Source organism: Olea europaea, unplaced genomic scaffold (assembly GCF_002742605.1).
Source record: "Olea europaea var. sylvestris unplaced genomic scaffold, O_europaea_v1 scaffold63, whole genome shotgun sequence".
NCBI lineage: Eukaryota > Viridiplantae > Streptophyta > Magnoliopsida > Lamiales > Oleaceae > Olea > Olea europaea.
The window spans coordinates 810,955-835,380 of record NW_019264660.1 but is presented as its reverse complement, the minus strand read 5'-3'; the positions used below and the strand labels follow the sequence as shown (position 1 = coordinate 835,380).

General features: G+C 38.7%; 2 non-coding genes and 1 pseudogene across 2 annotated transcripts; 1 reads left to right on the top strand and 2 right to left on the bottom strand.

Annotated features, from left to right (window-relative positions):
* Positions 1–4,272: 4,272 nt before the first annotated feature.
* On the top strand, positions 4,273–4,344 carry TRNAN-GUU. Its single transcript has one exon. It is a non-coding gene; the product is annotated as a tRNA-Asn (tRNA).
* Positions 4,345–7,007: 2,663 nt separating this feature from the next.
* TRNAC-ACA lies at positions 7,008–7,078 on the bottom strand. The gene has a single exon. It is a non-coding gene; the product is annotated as a tRNA-Cys (tRNA).
* Positions 7,079–13,796: 6,718 nt separating this feature from the next.
* On the bottom strand, positions 13,797–16,525 carry LOC111389886 (annotated as a pseudogene).
* Positions 16,526–24,426: the final 7,901 nt, after the last annotated feature.

Sequence of the window (24,426 nt, the reverse complement as noted above, 5' to 3'; positions counted from 1 at the left end):
CTCGGTTAAGTACTCTGCTACCACGCATTATCTCCCCTCCACAGAGTGGTTTAATACTAGGTCGTCTGATTGGAGACAATGTTTTACTGGCTCAGGAGCTTCTTTACACTTTGGATGATAGAGTACGAGGGGATAACACTATGCTGAAGTTAGACATGGCTAAAGCATATGATCGCATGGATTGGGGTTTCATTTATTCTGTATTGGAGGCTTTTGGATTTGATCAGATCTGGATTGACAGGATTAGACGATGCATTTCGGAGTGCCATTTTTCTGTACTTCTAAATGGTCGTCCATATGGTTTCTTTACTTCCTCACGAGGACTCAGACAGGGTGATCCTATCTCTCCATCCTTATTCATCATAGCGACAGACTACTTTTCACGCCTGCTCACCCAGAGGTTTCAGGAGTATCCCAGTATGTGCTATTGACACAAAGGTAACACTCTTGTTTCCCATCTCTCATTTGCTGATGATATGATCATTTTTGCCAATGGTCAGAAACAGTCTATCAGGAGGGTCCTAGACTGCTTGGAGCACTACGAAGGGGTTTCTGGCCAGTTGATCAATAGAGACAAGAGTGGTCTAATACTCTCCAGACGGGCATCCACTAGTCAGATCAGACGATTGGAGAATTTGACTGGGTTTAGACATCAGCAGCAGCCTTTTACTTACTTGGGAGTCCCACTATTCAAGGGGACTAAGAGGAGCTTTCTTTATGATGACCTTATCCAGAAGGTCAGGGGCAGGATCTCAGGTTGGGCTTCACGATTATTATCACCTGGGGGTCGTATTACCTTACTGAGGTCAGTACTCTCCTCCATACCATTGCATCTTCTTCAGATTACGCAACCGCCCAAGGTAGTGCTGAAGAAGCTTGAGAGCATCTTTGCTCGATTTCTATGGGATTCTAAGGATCAAGTTCGACGCCTACATTGGAGGAGTTGGAAGGAGATTTGCCTTCCAACAGATGAGGGAGGCCTCGGCTTCAGGAGATTACAAGATGTGGTGGACACCTTCTCCATGAAGCTCTGGTGGTTGTTTCGATCTCAGAGGTCACTTTGGGCTCAGTTTTTACTGGGCAAGTATTGTATGGGAACACATCCTTCCCTTGCAGCAGTTCCCAGTTCAGTTTCCCCTACCTGGAAGAGGCTAAAATTAGTTGGACCACAGACAGATCCACACATTGCCTGGCATCTTGGAGCAGGCCAGATTTTCTTCTGGCACGATTCTTGGATGGGCGAGGCCCGCATTGGCATCCCTATTCCCACACAGACAGCACACATCTGCGAAGGTGCAGGATTTCTTTGATGACACTGGGTGGGATTTTGGACGGTTATTACATGCCCTTCCTTCTCAAATGGCAGAACAAATAGGGGCGATACCTCTATGTGCAGATGCCCCAGACCGATTTGTTTGGAGGATTACATCTGATGGTAACTTTACCACCAAATCAGCATGTCAGCTTGTCCGTTCGGTTCGCCAGCCTCAAGATTCGTATCGATTACTGTGGAGCCCAATTTTACCTACCACTATTTCACTCTCTGTTGGAGACTGTGGCAGGATCTCATTCCTGTAGATGTGATTATTCAGAGGAGGATTGGATGTCAATTGGCCTCTCGTTGTCAGTGTTGTTCTGAGATTGAGACCATCAATCATATTTTCACGAGCAGCAGAATCTCTGACCAGGTATGGCAGCACTTTGGAGACATCTTTATGATACCTATGACTTCAGGGGACGGGGTCCGACAAAGGTTCCAGAGATGGCGGTATTCTGGGCAGCATGTTAGCCGTGGGCACATTCGTACTATCATTCATTGGCATCCCTATTCCCACACAGACAGCACACATCTGCGAAGGTGCAGGATTTCTTTGATGACACTGGGTGGGATTTTGGACGGTTATTACATGCCCTTCCTTCTCAAATGGCGGAACAAATAGGGCGATACCTCTATATGCAGATGCCCCAGACCGATTTGTTTGGAGGATTACATCTGATGGTAACTTTACCACCAAATCAGCATGTCAGCTTGTCCGTTCGGTTCGCCAGCCTCAAGATTCGTATCGATTACTGTGGAGCCCAATTTTGCCTACCACTATTTCACTCTCTGTTGGAGACTGTGGCAGGATCTCATTCCTGTAGATGTGATTATTCAGAGGAGGATTGGATGTCAATTGGCCTCTCGTTGTCAGTGTTGTTCTGAGATTGAGACCATCAATCATATTTTCACGAGCAGCAGAATCTCTGACCAGGTATGGCAGCACTTTGGAGACATCTTTATGATACCTATGACTTCAGGGGATGGGGTCCGACAAAGGTTCCAGAGATGGCGGTATTCTGGGCAGCATGTTAGCCGTGGGCACATTCGTACTATCATTCCTCTACTGATATTTTGGTTTCTATGGACTGAGAGGAATGATGCGAAGCATAGAGGTATTCGTATGGTGGCCAGACGTATTATTTGGAGTGTCTACCGCATGATCTCCTCTCTTTATATGGGATGACTATTCCGAGTTGAGCATTGGCGAGGAGATGTGACACTTGCAACCTTTTTTGGCATTTCTTTGACCTGTCCTCTCTCACCACCTCCTATTATGGTTGTTTGGTGCACTCCACCAGTTGGATCCTACAAGATCAACACTGATGGATGCGTCAAAGATGGATTTGCAAGTGGTGGAGGCATCATTAGGGACCACGCAGGATACTGTATCAGGGCATTCTCAGCATCGTATGGCCCATGTTTCATTTTGGAGGCTGAGCTCAGAGCTATACTAGATGGGCTTCTATTGGCCAGAGGACTTGGAATTTCAGATATCTGGCTTAAGGCAGATTCAACATTGGCTATTCACCGCATCACCAAAGGTGGAGGTCCATGGTCGATTCAGGGTATTCTTAGACAGATCAGAGACCTCATCTACTTCGATAGAGACATTGTTTCACATATCTACAGAGAAGGCAACCAGGTTGCTGATTCTCTTGCTACAGAAGGCTGGGATCATCGGCGCTATCTAGAGTATGGACCACTAGAATTGCCTCGACATATTAGGGCGCTAGTGCAGATCGACAAACATGGATTGCCAAGTTTCAGAGGTTAGTAATTTAGGCTATGATTATTAAACTGTTTTTATTGTATAGGGAAGTAGTACTTTCTCATTTATTACTTTCATTTTATTATATTCATTTGTTGCATCGCTGCTTTTTGGAGGTCAAGTTCATGCCCCCCTCCTTCCGTGTATTCTTGATTTTTATGAAATAAGTATGGTTGGGGAACCCTTAACCCCCATCGACCTTCCTTGGTGGACCCTAAAAAGTCACTAAGGATGTGTGGATGTCTTTACTAAAAAAAAAAAAATACCTATTTGAACTAATTTTTATTCATCCATTTGAATGTTTCCTAAAAATTATTGCAACCAATTGAATTCTCAAATCCTCAAATCTAGAGAGTTGCTTATTCATAGGCTATTATGAGTTCAAGACAAGCCGCTAGGGTGAAATTGTTAGACACGCTACTCTTAGGAAGCAGTGGTAGAGCATCTCGGTTCGAGTCCGAGTGGCGGCATGTCATCTTCTAAAAAAACTAAATAGATCCTATAATTAATTCAATTCCTGATTTCTTGTAATTAAAGAACTCCTATTTTTTAAGATTTTTATGATATTTTCAACCTTAGAGCATATATTAACTCATATTTCTTTTTCGATCGTTTCAATTGTAGTTACAATTCATTTGATAACCTGTTTAGTTGACGAAATTATAAAACTCCACGAGTCACTAGAAAAGGGTTCGAGCCTCATCAGTTCCGAGGGATCCAATAAATACATCAATTATTTCTTCCTTTCTATGAAAGGATGTTAGGGGGCAGAATTTAATTTCCAAAACAAAGGAGCTTTTTTTCTTTCCAATTTTTAAGGTCCCATCGAAGAAATAACAAACCCTAAAATAGTGATATTAGATCTTCTATAACGGCCTCATCTTTATTTCTTTGTCTTCGTCTTCCAAAAAATCACAAGGAGTTTAGAACTTAACTCTTTTTTTTTTTCATTTTGCTTTTCTTGTTTGTTTGGGTTTGTAACTATGTGACTAATCAAGTGCAAGGGAAATCTGATGAAGTATCATCAGATGATTGTACAAGGAAGATGTAAGGTAGGTTATAGAAAAAATAAGGAAAACAAATGATAAACAAAGGAATTTTGGATTTATTGGGTCAGGAATCCAAGTTTGGATTCAATATGGATGAACAGGAATTGAACTCAATGAATCTAATCTCCCGTTGTTCCTCAGTAACTCAGTGGTAGAGTGGTCGGCTGTTAACCAATTGGTCATAGGTTCGAATCCTATTTGGGGAGATTTGATTTATTCTCAATTAACGAATTCAGAATAAAGGGGCTCGCTTTGATCGTTAAGAGTATGTAACCTGTTCCCTGTCTTTGTTTCTATCTCATCGTATCACATTCTATTCTGTAAGATTTGAAAATCACCGTTAATACCTCGATGTAGGTCTGGGATAATCCTTTGTTCCATAGCCCTGGGACTATTTATAACTAGCCAATTAAGAATTCTCAGATGTACTAGCACTGCATCTTTGATGCAGTCATCAATTCTCCCGAGAGTTCACAATTGCCGCAAGCAAAAATATTAATAACGAGGAAGGCATTTTTGTTATGCTACTAATACTTGTACTTGCTCTGTTATTCTGCCCAAGCTTGGTTGAGGAAGAGTTATGAGGCGTAAAATAAAAAAATACGCGGATGGGCCGGGGGCATACTATTTGTAATGATTCCATTATTCATGACAAATAATAAATAAAAGGAAAAAGCCATTCCAAAGACCCACACCCAAGTTCCATAGCTTTTGGTCCGCTATCCCGATCATGATTTTCCTACCCCCAGAGGGATAGGTACTTCCCTTTTATACGTTGTATGCCTACTTTTTTTGAAATATTTCCAGTCGTTTTGGTAGACGACGACGGAATTGTTAGAGCTGATGTTCCTTTTAGAAGGGCAGAATCAAAGTATAGTGTTGAACAAGTAGGTGTAACTATTGAGTTCTACAGCGTCGAACTCAATGGAGTCAGTTATAGTAATCCTGCTATTGTGAAAAATTTGCTAGACGTGCTCAATTGGGTAAAATTTTTGAATTAGATCGCACTACTTTGAAATCTGATGGTGTTTTTCGTAGCAGCCCAAGGGGTTGGTTTACTTTTGGGCATGCTTTGTTTGCTTTCGTATATGGAATAGTAGTAATTAGTGAAATAAAAAGACTTGTACAAACTATTGAAGTAACTCCATCCCCAATGATCCAAAGATGAAAATCTTTGTAATATACTGAACCACTCATGAACATCATAACAAAAATGATTAAAATATTTATAGCTCCCACATAAATAAGGAGTTGTGCATCAGCTACAAAATATGAGTTTGATAGAATGTAGAATAAAGATGTACAAAGAAGAACCAATCCTAACGAAAAGGCTGAATAAATTAGATTGGGAAGTAATACTACTCCTAGACTTCCTAATATAAGACCCGATCCCAGAAGACTTAAAGAAAATCATGTATTGGTCCAGGTAAACCCATTTGATTTTATAGAAAAAAAATAGATAAATTGAAATATTTCATGACTTTGTTGACCTGACTAGGAAAAAAGAAGTTATCTTTGAAGATACTTCTTAATTGAATTAAATTGGAATGGGTATGATGTAAGGCAATCAAAAAAGCCACATAAGTGAATATATAACCTACAGAAAAGTGGGCTAATCCAACTAATCTTGTTTGGACAATGGAAAGAGTCACAGGTTTATCTCTCCACCGAATCAAATTGGCCAAAGGTGTGCGCTCATGAGCCCATGCTAAAGTTTCAATCAATTCCTGCCAATATCCACACCAGGAAATTAAGAACATAAATCCAGTAGCCCAAACAAGATGTCCAAATAAAAACATCCATGCCCAAACTGATAAACTATTCAGTGTGATGAGTTTAACCATAAATAATCTCTTAGCCAACCCATCCAGTAAGTGGAAGATTCAATAAACTGTGAAACGTTACCCTGCCATAGTGTGATGTGCTTCCAATGCCAATAAAAATTAACCCATCCAATAGTAATTTAACATCCAAAAAACTGCCAAATAAAATGTGTCCCATGCCAAAATATCACAAGTACCCCCTCGTCTCGAGCCATCGCACGGAAAACTATAACCAAAATCCTTTTTATATGGCATTAACTTGGAACTGCGTACATCTAAAGCAACTTTTACTAAGATCAATGTAGTTGTATGTAAACCCAGATCAGTAGCATGATGTACCAAAAAGTTTCCAGGACCTATTGTCAAGAATAATGAATTACTATTTTCATTAACAACATTTAACCAACCAGGCAACCAGATGCTTTGACCCACATTGAATGCCGGACTGCTCGTTGAAGATAAAAGTACATCAAACCCAGATGAAGTTTTTCCATGAACCGATTGTATCCATTGAGCAAATATAGGTTCGATCAAAATCTATTTTTCTGGAGTACCAAAGGCAAGCATGACATCATTATGAACATAAAGACCCCTATTTTCCCCTTTGTTTGATCTAATTCGTATCTCCTTTCTCGATTATCGCTGTGAAAGAAAGAGGAGGGCTTGACTACGGGTTTTCAAAAAGAAAGAATTTAATTTTGCCCCTTTTTCTATAAAAATTAATTATTCATCTAATCTAATATTGATTGAATACTTGAGCACTCCAAGATTCTCATGAGTCCATCGTATATAAAGCAACTTCCCTTTCTGCATGAATCATATTTCCTATCAGGCTCTCCAATCTAATTCAAGATCCAGTCATTCGACACTACCTTAGTAATAGAAGGGAAACATGAAGTCTTGACAGCCCCACTATTATTAGATTAGGATATTTCCTTGAATCCTAGATGCAAGGATTCACAATCTTTTAGAAAACCCTCAGACTAGAATTAAACAAGTATCAACAAAAGAGAAGAAAAGAAAAGATTTAGAGCTTTTTGTTGATCAGGCGACACCCGGATTTGAACTAGGGAAAAAAGATTTGTAGTCCTCCGCCTTACCCCTCGGCCATGCCGCCAAAGTGATACAAAATGGATATGATAATTTTCCTAGATTACGAAATTTTTATTGTACTTGCATTTTGAGTCCTATTTTTCTTGATCCTTTTCCTAAAAGAAACCTCTTTTTTTTTTTTATTAGATTTGATCCATCCCTTCAATTGATTGTATAGTATCTGAAAATCCACAATGCTAAAAAAACATCTCATTTTTTATTGAGAAATAAAATGTGGATTTTCAGCACTATTCAGCAATATAGGATGCCCCTGCATAACTTCTTGAAGTATTTCCCATATAATCGGTTCTTTTTCCCAAATTTTACTCTTAGCAACTCCTATTTTCGAAGCAAGATGTTGTCTAATTAGACCACGAATTACAAATGTCTGGAAAAGCTTTATTGCTATTTCGTACGACAATCCACATCGATGTAATGAAAGCGAAAGACCCACAACAATGATGGAACGACCTGAATAATCAAACCGTTTCCCCAACAGAGTCTCGTGAAATCTTCCCTCTTTGCTTTCAATTACATCTGAAAATGACTTGTAAACTTTATTATGACCGTCCCTCATTGGTTGTCCATGGATTTCATTATCAAGAAGTGAATCCACGGCTTCTTGTACTAATTTTTCCTGACACATTACTAATTCTCCTGGCATGGATTTACTTGTTGTCAATAGATCGGTAAGAGTATTGTTTTGATAGATAACTCTTCTATAGAGTTCATTAATATCTGAGCTCATTAGTTTACCCCCATCTATCTGAATGATGGATCTCAACTCAGGAGGAAGAACTAATAATAAACACAAAACCATCCATTCTGATTCAATAAACCTGATAAACATGGATTATTTTGTGAAAGAATTTTTGGACCTATAAAAAGTGGAATTTGTGCTTGTGGAAATTATCGAGTAATCGAAGATGAAAAAGAAGACCCAAAACTTTGTGAACAATGTAGAGTCGAATTTGTCGATTTTCGTATACAAAGATATCAAATGGGCTACATCAAACTCGCATGCCCAGTAACCTATGTGTGTTATTTAAACCGTCTTCCTAGTTATATTGCGAATCTTTTAGATAAACCTCTTAAAGAATTGGAAGGCCTAGTATACTACGATGTGTGATTTAATCTAAATTCTGATTTTATAGATTCGGAATGAGAAACTGTCATCCCAGTCAATCCAATTGGGATGCCCTGGACCTGACATGTCACTTTGCAGGAGTAACATGAAGCTTAAAATTAGGAGTGTAGTCAATACTCCCAAATCAAAAGAAGAATTGATCTATGGTCGATTTCGTAACAAATAAATACAAATTTCTATTTGTACCTCGTAAAAAAAAAGACTTTTTTGTTTTGTAGAATTAAACTTTCTTTTGGAAAGAAATTATTTTCATGCAAGCGCAAATATGTCATGGTTACAGGAGTCTATCCATCGTGTATAGACTTTAAGGGCATCGTAGCATAACCTTTGAGGTGAAGTTGGGACCTAAAAGATCGAATAGAACAATGCATAGACAAGTAAATCCCTTATGAATTCCAAGGTACTCCTTTACGTTCACTTTATCTAATCCCTTCAACACAACATAGGTCATCGAAAGGATCTTGGAGACCCACCAAAGTACGAAAGCCAGGATCTTTTAGAAAATGGATTCCTATTCGAAGAATGCATAATCGCATGGATAAGCTCACACTAACTCGTCAATTTGGGATCCACTCGATATTTTCCTTGGGAGGTATCGTGAAGGAATTGGAATGGAATAAGATTGATTCATATAGAAGAAAAGGTTCTCTATTGATTCAAACACTGTACCTACAGGATAGGGATAGAGGAAGAGGAAAAAATCGAAGATTTCACATAGTACTTTTGATCAAAAAATCAATCAAAGTAATTTATATGAATCATTAATCTTCCTTTCATGGAGTTTATCCCTTATCCATATAGTTCTGTATTTCAAAAAAAAAAATAAATAAATTTAAGAGCAATAATCGGCCCAAGTGCTATTTTACCCAAAGCTTTGCTACTTCAGGTCTTTTAACTCAAATACACGAATCTGAAATATTAGTACCCGCTCTTCAATCCGAGTGGTTAATAATCCACGTACATATGATGATATTGGGCTATGCAGCCCTTTTATGTGGATCATTATTATCAGTACCACTTCTAGTCATTGCAGTTAGAAAAAATAGAAAGTTTTTTTTTTTTACAAGTAATCATGTATTAAATTTAAATGGGTAATTTTTCTTTGGTGAAATCGAATAAATGAATGAAAGAAGCAATGTTTTACAAAATTACCACTTCATAAAATTAGAGCGAAGCAGAGTAAATGGCCGATACTACTGGAAGGATTCCTCTTTGGATAATATGTACCGTAATTGGTATTCTTGTGATTTGTTTAATAGGTATTTTTTTATGGCTCATATTCCGGATTGGGTTCATCCCTGTAGTAATCGGATGAATTGAGTTGTAGACATGAAAGCTGTAAGAACTCAACGGGATTCCCTTCATTGTTTGTCTGATTTGAGGGGAAAAGGCTTGTTAGGTTCTTAAGAATCAGAGTCTTTTTTTCATCTAAATGACAAAGTAGATTTCTTTTTCTGCTGTTTCAAAAAACTTTTTTTGATGATGCTTTTGAAAAATGAATTTCATTGATTGATTCAAAACACCTATTACTTGATAGTATCTATGGGTACTTTCCAACTTAGAAGAAAGGAGGAATCATTCAACTTCCTGGATTATATATATTTTGGTCGACTAGATCTAGATATCATAAAAATACTTTCTATTACTCTATTTATTTGAGTAACTCAGCCAAATTAAAATTTTTAGAAGTTCATTGTATTTAATCAATAAAATTCCCTCTTTTTTGTGTTTTTTGTGTTTGTCCACTACTTATTATATCATTTTATATTATTACATGAAAAAAATTGAAAAAGTTTTGATATATCTCGAAATATCGAAACCAAGACTAGGAATTTTTGACGAACAAGATAAAAAATCATTACTCGTTTGACACCAGAAAAGGAATTTTCTACACCCCTTTCTTGTGTCGAAGACTAGGAAGACGAATAATCCCTCCTAGAATTATTTGGTTCCCGTTTACTTATGCTAATATCTAGTCCAATTTTATGACATTGAAATCTGGCAATAATAACATAGGCGCACCACTTCAATTTGTCTAAAAAAACAAAGAAAGAGGGGGTAAAGTCAAATAAATAGTCTTCTTCAAAATAAATCTACCTATTATAACTCGGAATGATGAACAAGGAATTCCATAGAAAAAAAGAGTATAAACAAGAAAAAGGTTTTTCATAATTTCATTTTTTTATCATACAAAATCATAATCGACAACAAGAATTAATATGAACTTAGAAATGAAGAGCAATTTGAAGAAATGACTTTAAATCTTTGTGTACTGACCCCTAATCGAATTGTTTGGGATTCAGAAGTGAATGAAATCATTTTATATACTAATAGTGGTCAAATTGGCATATTACCAAATCATGCCCCTATTGCTACAGTTGTAGATATAGGAATTTTGAGAATACGCTTTAAGGACCAATGGTTAACGATGGCTCTGATGGGTGGTTTTACTAGAACAGGAAATAATGAGATCATTATTTTAGTAAATGATGAGGAAAAGGGTAGTGACATTAATCCACAAGAAGCTCAGAAAACTCTTGAAATAGCCAAAGCTAATTTGAGAAAAGCTGAAGGAAAGAGACAAATAATTAAGATCTTGTGGAATCATATTGAATATTTGACGATACATTCCGTACCTTTCTAAAAAACCAACCCTTGTTTACCAACCACACATTGTCTACCCAAATCAAATTCTCTCTCGATATCTTCCTCAAAAAAATTCGATTCGTGCGGATTCTTCCCCCAACTAAGGAAGAGATCTTGGCGGAATTGCCACATATGAAGTTGAGCACAATTTTGCAAAGAAATAGCACACTTGTTTATCGAGAAGTGATGGAAAACATGCTCAATATCATTTGATTGAATAGTTGACCCAGCCCCTTGTTGTTCGAAGAAACCCTCCACTTCAATTGGTATTTTTTCTCAAAAAGCAAACAAGAGGTCCAAGGCAATAAAATATGAAAAATATGTATTTTTCATTTCTCTAAGATTAAACAAAAGGATCTTTTTACGACCAATTCATAAATTGTTAAAGCTTCCATAAAAGCTAGACTAAGCAATAGAGTACTTCGTATTTTTCCCTCTGCCTCGGGCTGTCTCGCGATACCCTCTACAGGTTGACCCGTAGCAGTCCCTTGACCAACTCCAAGTCCAATAGAAGCAAGCCCTACGGCTAATCCAGCAGCAATAACAGAAGCGATAGAAATCAGTGGATTCATGATAAGTTCCTCATACCAAAAAAAGAGAACGTTGTTTTGGGGGGGGCATGATACCGCTTGGTACCGGATTTAAAGGATTAGTGCCCCCCTCAAAACAAGATAGCAACAGTCTTTTGGAAACAAAAAAAATCTATCGAGGGAAAAATGAGAGATATTTTGTTTCACCACAGAAAATTATTTGATTCTTATCTATCAAAGAATTTCCATGATACATCAGAACAATCATTTATAGGATTTAATGATTCCTAAGAGCAGATTCATCTTTTTGACTCTCTATATTTGGTGCAGTCACTTGATTTGGTAATCAAAATAATAATGAATAGAAAAGTAATGGCTTGTTCGTCTATCTACAGCCAATCTACGATAGAACAGAAGGTTCCATCGGAACAATTATTTATTTTAGTTCAGAGTTCCTCCTTTCTTTCTTTTTTTTCTTTCTTTTTTTCTTTCTTTTTTTTTTTTTTTTGTAAAAGGAACTGGAGTTACATCTCTTTTTCAATTCTATTCAAGAGGTCTTATGTGTTTCCACGCCCTTTGGGACCCCGAAAAATGGACAAATTCCTTTTCTTAAGAACACATACAAGATTCGTCACTACTAGAAGGATAATGGTAACCCCATTCGATCTGAGCTCTTGAAATTGGAATAAATTTGGCAGCAAATCACGAAATCTTGGTGATCTTCTCTATCTAATGAATGGGGAGTCTACTTGAAAATCGTCCGCCCTGCACCCACTCTCGAGAATATGCTTCAACAGGAATCACACAAGGGTAGATTAGAAACCTCTGGTAAAATGCCCGCCCGTAACCCAGCAGATGACATAGTCCAGGGATTAGTAACTAACCCATTCAGTGTCTTTGGCACCGGACGTTCCCAAAACGGGTACTATCGGGTCGAAGTACCATTTGGACAAATAAGAATCCCCTTCATTACATGATCTCTTCTTCATATAGATAGATATAGGATCTATGGGGTAATTACTTAGAAGTACAATTTGTGCTACAGCCCTTCCTATCTGATAGAAAAGGATCCCATGATCCTGAACCGATCTTACCTAAGATCGCAAATCAAAAAATGAATTTTGTTCAAGAATGAAATCTTATTGGAATTGTCCATATTTAGTTCATCCTTCGGAACCCTATCACACCCCGGATCTGATGAAATAGGATGAATTGAGACAGTATTTTGTAAATACGTAATTATCTTGAATATATTAACCAATTTTTATTTTCCGATCACCTGGAAGGGACAAAAGAAAGATCTTGTTATTTCTTTAACAAATTTTGATCTCTAATGGACCTTTGAGAGATTTTTTATTTCGACCATATTTCGATTGTTAATAGGATATATAAGTATCGCTACTACAAAGAGTATTACATCCTTGATCGTGAAATATCGATTGCTTGTTGACCTCTATGGATTGCATGAAAGTAGGATACTCCAAATTTGGGGGTCAAAGAGTTTTAGAAAACATTTTTGGTGGAAAAAATGTGAATGAAAGATTCCACTGAATTGAATTGGGTCCATGAATCTAAGAAATAGTGAGAATTCTTGATCTCTCTTGTTTCGAAAATCCAAGATTTGAATTGATGTCCTTTCATTGATTCTTCCTAAATTGCATTGATTTATCCTAAAGATTTCGTTTCAATTGGAATTTGGTTATTCACCATGTACGAGGATCCCCACTAAGCATCCATGGCTGAATGGTTAAAGCTCCCAACTCTGGCGAATTCGTAGGTTCAATTCCTATTGGATGCACACTAATGGGACCCTCCAATAAGTCTATTGAAATTGGCTCCGTATCAATGGAATCTCATCATCCATACATAACGAATTGGTGTGGTATATTCATATCATAATAGATGAACAGCAAGAACTAGCATTCTTATTGAGACTAGAACTCATAGGGACGAAAATAAATTTATGCATGGAATTAAATATGCAGTATTTATAGACAAAAGTATTCGATTATTAGGGAAAAATCAATATACTTCTAATGTCGAATCAGGATCAACTAGGATAGAAATAAAGCATTGGGTTGAACTCTTCTTTGGAGTTAAGGTAATAGCAACTAATAGTCATTGACTTTTGGGAAAGGGTCAAAGAATGAGACCTATTATGGGACATAAATGCATTACAGATGTATGATCATTACGCTTCAACCGGGTTATTCTATTCCACCTCTTAGAAAGAAAAGAACTTAAATCAAAATACTTAATAGCATGGCGATACATTTATAAAAAACTTCTTCCCCGAGCACACATAACGGAATCGCAGACAGTCAAGTGAAATCCAATCCACGAAATAATTTGATCTATGGACAGTATCACTGTGGTAAAGGTCGTAATGCCAGAGGAATTATTACCACAAGGCATAGAGATTAAGAAGTATCCTTAAAGATAACTTCTTTTTTTATACTTCTTACTATTAGATAGTGTCCATAAATCTCATAATGAGTACCTAAAGATTCATAGTGAACTTCGATGGGACTTTCTCTTGAAGAAATAATGCATTGATCTAGGTGCCACTGGAGCCACAAGGGACTATCTAAATTGATTCGTTTCTGCTGATAAGCTCCAATTGCATCATAGGAATTAGAAAAAAAAAGGTTCTTTCATATACTTATAATTATTATTGTTACTTCTTTGATTTTGATAGTTTCTGCGATTCCACGGATTATACCTATTTACACAAATACCTCGACGATTCCCACTCGTAAATACATAGAGTCCAATAAGCATATCTTCAGTTGGTATGGAAATGGGATCCCCAATAGCTGGAGACAAAAGATTCATATGAGAAAACATTAGTAAACGGGCCTCCGCTTGAGCCTCCAAAGATAAAGGTACATGAACAGCCATTTGATCCCCATCAAAATCTACATTGAATCCCTTACAAACTAATGGATGTAAACAAATAGCATGCCTCTCCACTAAAATAGGCTAGAATGCTTGTATGCCTAATCTATGTAGAGTGGGTACTCTATTCAATAATACAGGATGCCCCTACATAACTTCTTGAAGTATTTCCCATACAATCGATTTTTTTCTCGAATTTTACTCTTAGCAACTCCTACATTCGAAGCAAAATGTTGTTTAATTAGACCACGAATTACAAAATTCTAGAAAAGCTCTATTGCTATTTCACGTGACAATCCACATCGATGTAATGAAAGTGAAGGACCCATGACAATGACGGAACGACCTGAATAATCAACCCGTTTTCCCAGCAGAGTGTCATGAAATCTTCCCTCAATCGATAGGCCCTTAGGCATGGCCATACATAACATAGAAATCACACTTGGAAAGGGTGGACAATTAGTTAGAGCAGCGGGTGCAATCAGATCTACATCTATGAATTGAAAGGTCCGAATGATCAACTCTGCAATCAGTTGTTAGAATCAATAGGTCTTCAAATTGTTCATTTGAAAAAATTGAAACCCTTCTTATTGGATGATCATGATACTTCCTGAAAATCAAAATTCTTGATCAATGGAGGAACAATATCATCTTTTTGTTCAATAAGATCCCAAAGTGGATGATTGACTCATTCCATACTAGAAATAATCGCAGGAAATCCTTTGATAACACAGATTCCTATTTCTCAATGATATTTCACAATCAAGACAATTGGCTGAATCCCGTGAAACCATTTCATAGAAGTTCATTGATATCTCTTTTTGTTTGGTATACCTAACCCTAATGAATTTAGGAAGTCAAAATCATGACACAAAATTGGTTAAAAACTTCAAAGGGTAATTCAAATAGATCTAGGTAATGACCTGCTGTATTTGTGGACAAGCCAAAGTTTGTTGAGAAACGAATCTCTTTGGTAAGTTTCATAGTCAACAATGTCAAATAGGCTTTTTCTTCGTATACCTTATCTAAACCTATCGAAGCACAAAGAGGATGGTCTTCTTTTTCTGTATTCAATCAAGAGAAACCCATCTAATAAAAAAAGAAAAGGAATATACCAACGCTAGATATCCATTCTCTTACATTTGAATACTTATTCTATTCGAAATCACTAAGAAAAAAAGGACAAACTCCAGATTCTATTCCTAAAAAAAATAGAAATCTCTCAAGAATTTAGAATAATATAAATAATTTTAAAAATAATAAGTAAGAAATTCTAAACATAAAATAAAAATTCTATTTTCATTTTATTTGGAACTAGGTTTCTTTAGCAAGAATCCTAGGTGAAAACAAGAGAATTTGTATAAATGGAATAGTTATAGTTATATAACTAAATAAAATAAAAATAAAAATAAGTATACTAGAAATAGGATTCCAATCAAGTCAGTCAATGAATCTTGAAATAAGATATGCCCCGCAATAAACAAAAGAATATCATGCTAAGAATAGTTAGGATTTCCAGAAGAAGATGCCATTCGTTTAATGAGAAATAAAAAGGAATGTCGAAAATTCGAGTGGCTGAAGCTGAAGCAGCTATTAAAGAAAAGCAACGACTGGAGTGGGGGAGTCACAATCGAAAAGAGGATTCCTCACTTCTTTCTCTCATTCAAAATCATGGGTTCAGGGTTCGGGTTTTAGGGTTTGGTGTTTTTTGCTTTTTTTTTGTTTTTTTTAGCAAATACCACTAGTGTGGTTTATTTTATATAATGAAAAGCGATAATACAAATAAAGAAGGGGGGCATAGGCTTGACCTTCAACAAATGTAAATTGCAACAAATATCTCAAGATAAAATGCAATCACAATGAACAAGACATGAACAAAAACTAGTGAAAGCTACTCAAGGGTATTCCCGAGGGTAAATCTTCGGGTGGTAGTATATAGACATCGACCGGGTCATGCGTCTGGTCTGAAATATTTTTGGATCATAGTAGTTTGTGTTGTCGGCTCCCTCGTTGGAGAGGGGTCTCACCTACGTGAAGGAGCCTGCTTAGGTGAAAAGTACTGTTCGGATGGTGGTGCACTAAATGTCGGGCGAAAAGCGGGTGTATCTAATCTCATGGTGCTAGTTTTAGGTACGTCTAATCTCATGGTGCTCTGTGCTACAAGATCGGAGTCATGGGAGATTGACCTGCTGATTGTAGAGGCATCGTCCTCTGCATTTTCCACGCAGTGTATAAGGCCCATGCCATCCATGTCTCTCTGTATATGTTCTTTCACCTTATTTTGGTAGGAGCTATGATAGAAGGATCGGGTGAAGATGTATGTGTAGGAGTCTTACTCATAGAAGATCCCTCATGAAAGAGCTTAAAAACCAAGTCCTCAATAGTAACTCTCATGGTAGATCCAACTTTTATTCCATGGTCCTTCTTAAAGTGATCAATTAACATATGCTTGACACCGTGTCGTTCTGAGCTGATCTCAGCCAACAACCCCTATGCAAGAGTGGTATGAGGAACTGTCCCTGTACCTAATTCCTATGCTAACTAAGTACCATCTGTGTGTCTTCAATGGTGGAGAACTGATATGTGTCGACTCAGGGGGTACATCAGTAGTAGCTGTGGGAATATGAGCTACGAAAGTAATAATAGGAAAAGTGGGCACCTCGATAGGAGCATTTGGAGTAGGCTCAGTAGCTGAATGAATATACAAAGGTACGTTTGGATCAACTGTGATAGGAGTAGAGGTAGGAACTATCAGTGCAGATACTGTCTCTGTCACAACTGTGGTAGTAGTAGTGGGAAGCACAGAAGGCACTGCTGAAACTGGCACCCACTATTTCTTTGGCTCTACAAATGTCACCTTGCCTTTACCCTTGTCAGTCCTAGTAATAGGGGGTTGAACAAGGGGACGTACAACAACTTTAGGGGGAGGAGGAGGAGGAACCGTAGTACACTGATAATAAGAATGGTCCAAGTGTTTACAAGAGAAGCAAAAAATTGGCCACTTCTCGTAAACAACAGTCTGCCAGAAGCCACGGTTACCAGCACGCTCAATCCAAACCCTATCGTGTAACTTATAGCCAAATTCACCTCAATACACACCCTTACCTCACTAGGTCGTCTCAAGTCGGAGGTGGCCTCATCGATCCTCAAGGGAATTCCTATTGCCTGAGATAAAGCGAAAAGGAACCCCTTGGCATGTAAATGTATTGGAAGCAGAGGGAAGGATACCCATACAGGAACTATTAGAGTCTCTTGCTCAAGTGTAAAGTCACATGTCCACTTAAGGACTCTCATTGGACACCCATCAATATACCATGAAAGTTTAAGAAAAAGTCTGCTATAATCCTCCTCACGTGTAAATGTATAAGTATGAGTGTTATGTCAATTAATCCCACCTCAAAGCAAACATGGAAACCTAACTTAGAAAATATCTCACGTACCTTCCTCATGGTGAGCTTACGATGTGGAGATTTCCCTACAAGTGTATACTTGTAACGATCAAAAAGTGTAGCCTCCTCCGACTCAGTCAAAACTACTGTTGCCTCACCCATATGTATAAAGGGTTCTTTGATAGAAAACCTAGTAGTGGAAGAGTCATTTGTACGCTGTATAATCGATACAAAAGACTTTCATAAACTCCGCTCAACTTGAGAAAGGCCGGACGGCCGGAAACTTCAGTAGCATACATCTTTCAACCTTGATTGTGCACTGTTTGAGCTTCATGTGGAAAAATCGATGACAAAAAAGGATTTGGATTAATTGGATGAATATTCTAATCAAAAGTTGCTGGAGGGCCACCGGAACGCTGCCGGCCGGCCACTAGCAGCTCCGTTTTTCGGCCAAAATCAACTGGAGGCAGAAAATTATGATTTTTACCAATCTTGTGTGAAATTTCTTACTGATCAATGCAGTTATGTATGTTCTCTGAGGTGAGCACTGTAGAGGCTGAAATTTGCAATTTTTTGACAAACTGTCTGTTTACGTTTGGTACCGTATTGGGCACGTCCCAGTTCAGATTGTCGTGAGTTTTGGACCGAAGGTTTGACATTTCATGGGGATTCTGAATGCTGGCGCATGTTGAAGTTTGAGCTCTGTACAAGAATGAATTGCAAAATTTGTTTTGGGCTGCACATTTTCCAAAGTTGTAATTTTGGCAAAATTGGATGTCAAGGACAACACCCTGGGGGTTTTCGGACCTTCTGAGTTCATTGGTGGTGGTCCTATATCCAAATTCTAACTATGAGTGGGTGTTTTGATGGCATTGGGATTCGTTCCATGATTTTTCATTCTCAAATCTATTGAGCTAGGTGATGAATCTGATGTTGAAATTGCATGAGATGTATGGGAGGTTGTTGGTGATGATTTCTCATAACTAGGAGCGGTGAAAATCAGTGGTTTAGGTGGTGGATCTAGTGTATTGGAGTTTCGGTGATTTTCTCCCATTCTAGAGAGAAGGAAGAACTTGTTTGGCTAGTTTAGGGTTTGGGGTTTTGGGTTTGGGATTTCAGGTTTAGGGTTTAGGGTCTAGGGTTCAGGGTTCAAGGTCCAGGGTCTAGGGTTCAAGGTCTAGGGTTTAGGGTGTTTAGGGGTTTTTATTTTTATTTTTAGTGGAAGGAGGGCAGTACCTCGATTAATTTTATTATTATGCCCTCACTTGTGGTGAAGGAATACCGTGTTTACATGTGGAAAAAATAGAAGCAATAAATGGGAAAGTACTGCTTCCCTTACAAAGAAAGCAAATGACAAAGGACAAATGTAAAGTAATAAAAAAGGAAGTACTACTTTCCTTACAATGAGAAATAGTGCAACTAAAGAATAAAAAATTAAATTCTAATGCTGGGCAGTCCATGTCTGTCAGTCTGTACAAGTGCCCTAATATGTCAATGTAGGTCAACTAGTCCATATACATGGTAATGTCAATGATCCCAACCCGTGTGGCAAGTGCATCTGCAACCTAGTTTCCCTTTCTGTAGATGTGTGAAATTGTATCTTTGTCGAAGGATATAATGTCTGTGATCTGTCTGAGTACGCCTTGAATTTTCCATAGTTTTCCACCTCTGGTGATATAGTGGATGGCCGTAGTAGAGTCTCACTCTATCCAAATGCCTGATAGTCCAAGTCCTCTGGCCAATAAAATCCCATCCAATACAGCTTTGACCTTAGCCTCCAGAATCAAACATGGGCTGTACGATGCTGAGAATGCCCTGATGCAACATCCAGTGTGATACCTAATGATACCTCCACCACTCGTAAATCTATCCTTGATGCATCCATCGGTGTATATCTTGTATGATCCCATTGATAGAGTACGCCAAACAACAATAATAAGTGGTGGTGGAGAGAGGAGAGTCAAGGAAATGCTAAAGAGTGATACAAGTGTGAAGTCTCCTCGTTAGTGTATAACTCTAAAGAGTCCTCCCATATGAAGAAAATGAATAGTGCGATAGACCCTCCAAATGATACATCTCACCACCATATAGATCCCTTTGTGTTTCGCATCATTCCTCTCGATCCATAAAAACCAAAATATCAGTAGAGGAATGATAGTGCGAATGTGTCCTCTGCTAATGTACTAACCAGAATACCTCCATCTTAGGAACCTTTGTTTGACCCCCTCTCCTGATCTTATAGGTATCTGAAAGATGTCTCCAATGTGCTACCATACCTGATAGGAGATGCTGCTGCAACTGAAGATATGACTGATGGTCTCAATCTCAGGGCCGCACTAACAACGAGAAGCTAGGTGACATCCGATCCTCTTCTGAATAACCACATCTACTGGAACGAGATCCTGCCATAGTCCCCAGCAAAAGAATGAGACAATGGTAGGCAAGATGGAGCTCCACAACAATCAATACGAGTCCTAAGATTGGTGAGCCGAGCGAACTAGCTGCTATGCTGATCTGTCATCGGATGTGGCCCTCCAAACAATTCGGTCAAGGACATCAACAAATAAAGGTATCGTCCCTATCTGCTCTGCCATGTGAGTGGGAAGAGCCTGTAATAATCGTCCAAAGTCCCCACTAGTGTCATAAAAAAAGTCCTGCACCTTAGCAGATGTATGCTGCCTGCGTGGGAATAGGAATGCCAGTGTGAACTTGCCCATCCAACAGTCATGCTAGAAGAAAATTTGATCGGCACCAAGGTGCCAAGCAATATGTGGCTTTGTCCGTGACCCCATTGATTTCAGCCTCTTTCAGGTAGGAGAGGCTAAATGTGAAACTGCTACAAGTGAAGGGTGTGCCCTTATTCAGTACTTGCCCAGTAAGAATTGGGCCCAAAGGGATCTGTGAGAGCAGAACATCCACAAGAGTTTCATGGAGAAAATATCCACCATATCCTGTAATCTCTTGACGCCCAGACCACCCTCATCAGCAGGAAAGTAAATCTCCTTCCAACTCCTCCAATGCAACCGATGCGCCTGATCCTTAGAATCCCATAGAAATCTTGCAAAGACGCTCTCAAGTTTCTTCAGCACAGCCTTCATAATGCTCCATACAATCGAGAACCTTCATGATAGACTGTTTTTGACCATTGGCGAATATAATCATATCATCAACAAATGAAAGATGAGAGACAAGAGTACTACCTCCATGCTGATACCACATACTAGGAAACTCCTGAAACCTTTGAGTGAGCAAGCGAGAAAGGTAATCGGTAGCAATGATGAACAGTGATGGAGAAATGGGATCACCCTGTCTGAGTCCCCGTGAAGAGGGAAAAAAGCCACATGGTCGAGCGTTTATGAGTACAGAGAAATGACACTTCAAAATGCAATGCCTAATCTTATCAATCCAGCTACGATCAAATCCAAATGTCTCTAGTACAGAATAGATGAAGCCCCAATCCATATGGTCATATGCCTTAGCCATGTCTAGCTTCAGCATAGTATTACTCCCTCGCACTCCATCATCCAACATATGGAGTAGCTCCTGCGCCAATAAGACATTGTCCCAAATTAATCTACCGGGGATAAAACCACTCTGCTATGGAGAGATAATGCGTGGTAGCAATGTGCTTAGTCAAGTGTCAATAGCTTAGTAATAAGCTTATTGAACACCATACATAAACTGATGGGTCTGAAATCGGTCCATCTATAAGCACCATTCTTTTTTGGGAGCAAGTCAATAGTAGTAGCAGAAAAACACCGAGGAAGATGACCACCATCAAAGAAATCCAATACCGCCCTGTAAACATCATCCTGAATAATATCCCAACAACGCTGGAAGAATAAGGCTGAGAACCCGTCTAGGCCCACTACCTGTCAGCATCCATGCTAAAGACCATCTCATGTACCTCATGAATTGAAGGGGGGCGATTTAGTTCCATATTATCTTCCACCGTCAAAAGCCTGAGAATGATATCGAAATGAATGGGGTCCAAAGACTGTGTTGGAACAGATAGAAAGTTCTGGTAGAATGTAATAGCTGAAGTCTGAATATCAGTCAAAGTCTCTAAAAATTCTCCCGCCTTTGTCCTAATAGACCTGATATGCAATTTGATCTTGCGACCCTGAACCATCGCATGGAAATATCAAGTATTGTGATCACACTCACATACCTAACGTGAACTGGCCTTTTGCTTCCAAAAACCCTCCGTAATACACAGGGTCCAGTTAAAAAATGCTTGGGCATGATGTAGTAATTTGTGGGGGTCGGATGTGGGGTCTATATCATATAGTATCTCAGCCTCATCTACCCCGACCTCAGCATCTCGCACCCTCTGAAAAATATCTCCAAATATATGTTGGTTATACCAACACAGTCCTTGTTTTAGCTTGAAAAAATTCTCCCAATGAGTGGTCATCCTTGTGAGATTAGTAGAACGCGATCTTTTCTGGGAGACAAAGGCCAAAAAGTCATAATGCTTGGTCCAAACATTGAGGAATTTGAATGGTCTAGGCCCCAAATCATCATCAAAAATCCCCTGAAGCAGTAAAGGAAAGTGATCAGATGAAGTCCGATTCAAGTGTCTCACTGTAAGCTGTCGAGAAAAAGCTGTAGCTGTAGAATTAATAAGTACCATATCCATTCTCTTTTTGACCCGACCATTGGTCCAAGTATATCTGTTTCCAAGGAAACCTGCATCCTCTAAACTACAATCTAACAACATATCAGAAAAAGCAATAGTGCATTGATCACGAGTATTATGACCAGTGCACTCACCATCATGCATAATAGCATTAAAGTCTCTCCCAACAAGCCAAGGATTGTCCATATTGAGAGAGAGTGGTGAAGACCCACCCACAAATCCCTCATAGTTGCAACATCGCACGATGTATAGACTGGAGTCAAATAGATGGGACGTGCTAGTCTGGGGTCCTCAACTCTAACGTGAAAAAATTGGGGATGGCCAACAATAATAGTAACATTAGTCCCCGAATTCCAGAAAAACCAAATCTTAATCGATTCATTCTGAGCTCCCATGTCGAATCGCAGATAGCGTTGAATATATACAAAACTGTGCTGCAGAACAAAAGGCTCTAATATAACTAGAAGATAAACCTGATGAAGCTGTATAAGTTTCTTCAGGCGCCGATGAGTAGCTACTCTAGCTGCACCTCTCACATTCCAAATGATGGCACTCATAGGGATGGGAAATGTGAGGAGGTATTATGTGACTGACTCTTAGTGATCATTTTGCCCGAAAGTGGAGTGTCAATAGGTCATGGATATCTCTTCCGAACAATGGGGACAAATCTGTAATCCTCTACCCGCTTACCCAAACCAAACAAGTCATTAGAAGAAGATCTTTAAAAGGGTCCCTATTGGTAAACCTCAATCTAAGATGAGCCCTCTTCAAAGAAGGAATAGATGCCTCCACATTTTGATGACAAATGGGAGGAGAAGAAGTAGGAATAGGTGTCTGAGTCTTACCCGGTGTCGAACCTGGAATGTAAGAAGCTCTGTTGTCTATGTCCACTGGAGAATTCAATATCTGTGGCCTCTTCAAGATCTTATCCAACATAGGATCATAAAACGGAGTAAGTAGACTGATAATCTGAACAGGAGTTGAAGGAGAGGTAATTGTAGCAGGAATTGTACGATAGAATGCCATAGCTAAAGTCTGAATATCAGTCGGAGTGGCTAAAACTTTCCCTGCCCGTGTCCTGATAGATCTGATACGCGATCTGATCCGACGACACTGAACCATCGCATGGAAATATCGAGTATTGTGATCTCCTTCACATACCTAACGTCAGTCGGCCTTTTGCTTCCAAAAACCCTCCTCAATAGACAAGGTCCGATTCAAAACTGCCTGAGCATGATGTAGTAAGTCACGGTGCTCCGGTGTAGGGTCTCTATCATATAGTATCTCAGTCTCATCAACCCCTACCTTAGCTTTTCTCACCTGTTGGAAAATATCTCCGAATATATGTCAGTTCCATCAGCGAAGTCCTTGTTTCAGCCTAAAAAATTTCTCCCAAAGAGCGATCATTCCTGTGAGATGAGTAGGGAGTGACCACTTCTGGGAGACAAATGCTAAAAAGTCATGATGCTTAGTCCAAACATTGAGGAATCTGAAAGGTCTAGGCGCCAAGTCATCATCAAAATCTACTAAAGCAGTAAAGAGGAGTGATCAGATGAAGTCCGATTCAAATGTCTCACAGTAAGCTATCGACAAAAGGCTGCAGATATAGAATTAATAAGTACCCTATCTAGTCTCTTTCTGACTTGACCATTGGTCCAAGAATAATGGTTTCCAAGAAATCTCGCATCCTCTAAACCACAGTCTAACATCATATCAAAGAAAACTGTAGTGCCTCGATCACGAGTATTATGACTAGTGTGCTCACCATCATGTGTAATAACATTAAAGTCTCTCCCAACTAGCCAAGGATCGTCCATATTGAGGGAGATGTGGTGAAGACCCACCCATAAATCCCTCCTGATAGCAGTATCACATGATGCATAAATCAGAGTCGAATAGATGGGATGCGCTAGTCTGGGGTCCTCAACTCTAACGTAAAGGAATTGGGGATGGTCAACAATAACAATAACATTAGTCCTCGAATTCCAGAAAAACCAGATCTTATTCGATTCATTCTATGCTCCCATGTCAAAGTGCAAATAATGTCGAATGTATGTAAAATTGTGCTGAAGAACAAAAGGCTCCAGTATAACTAGAAGATAAACCTGATGAAGCTGTATA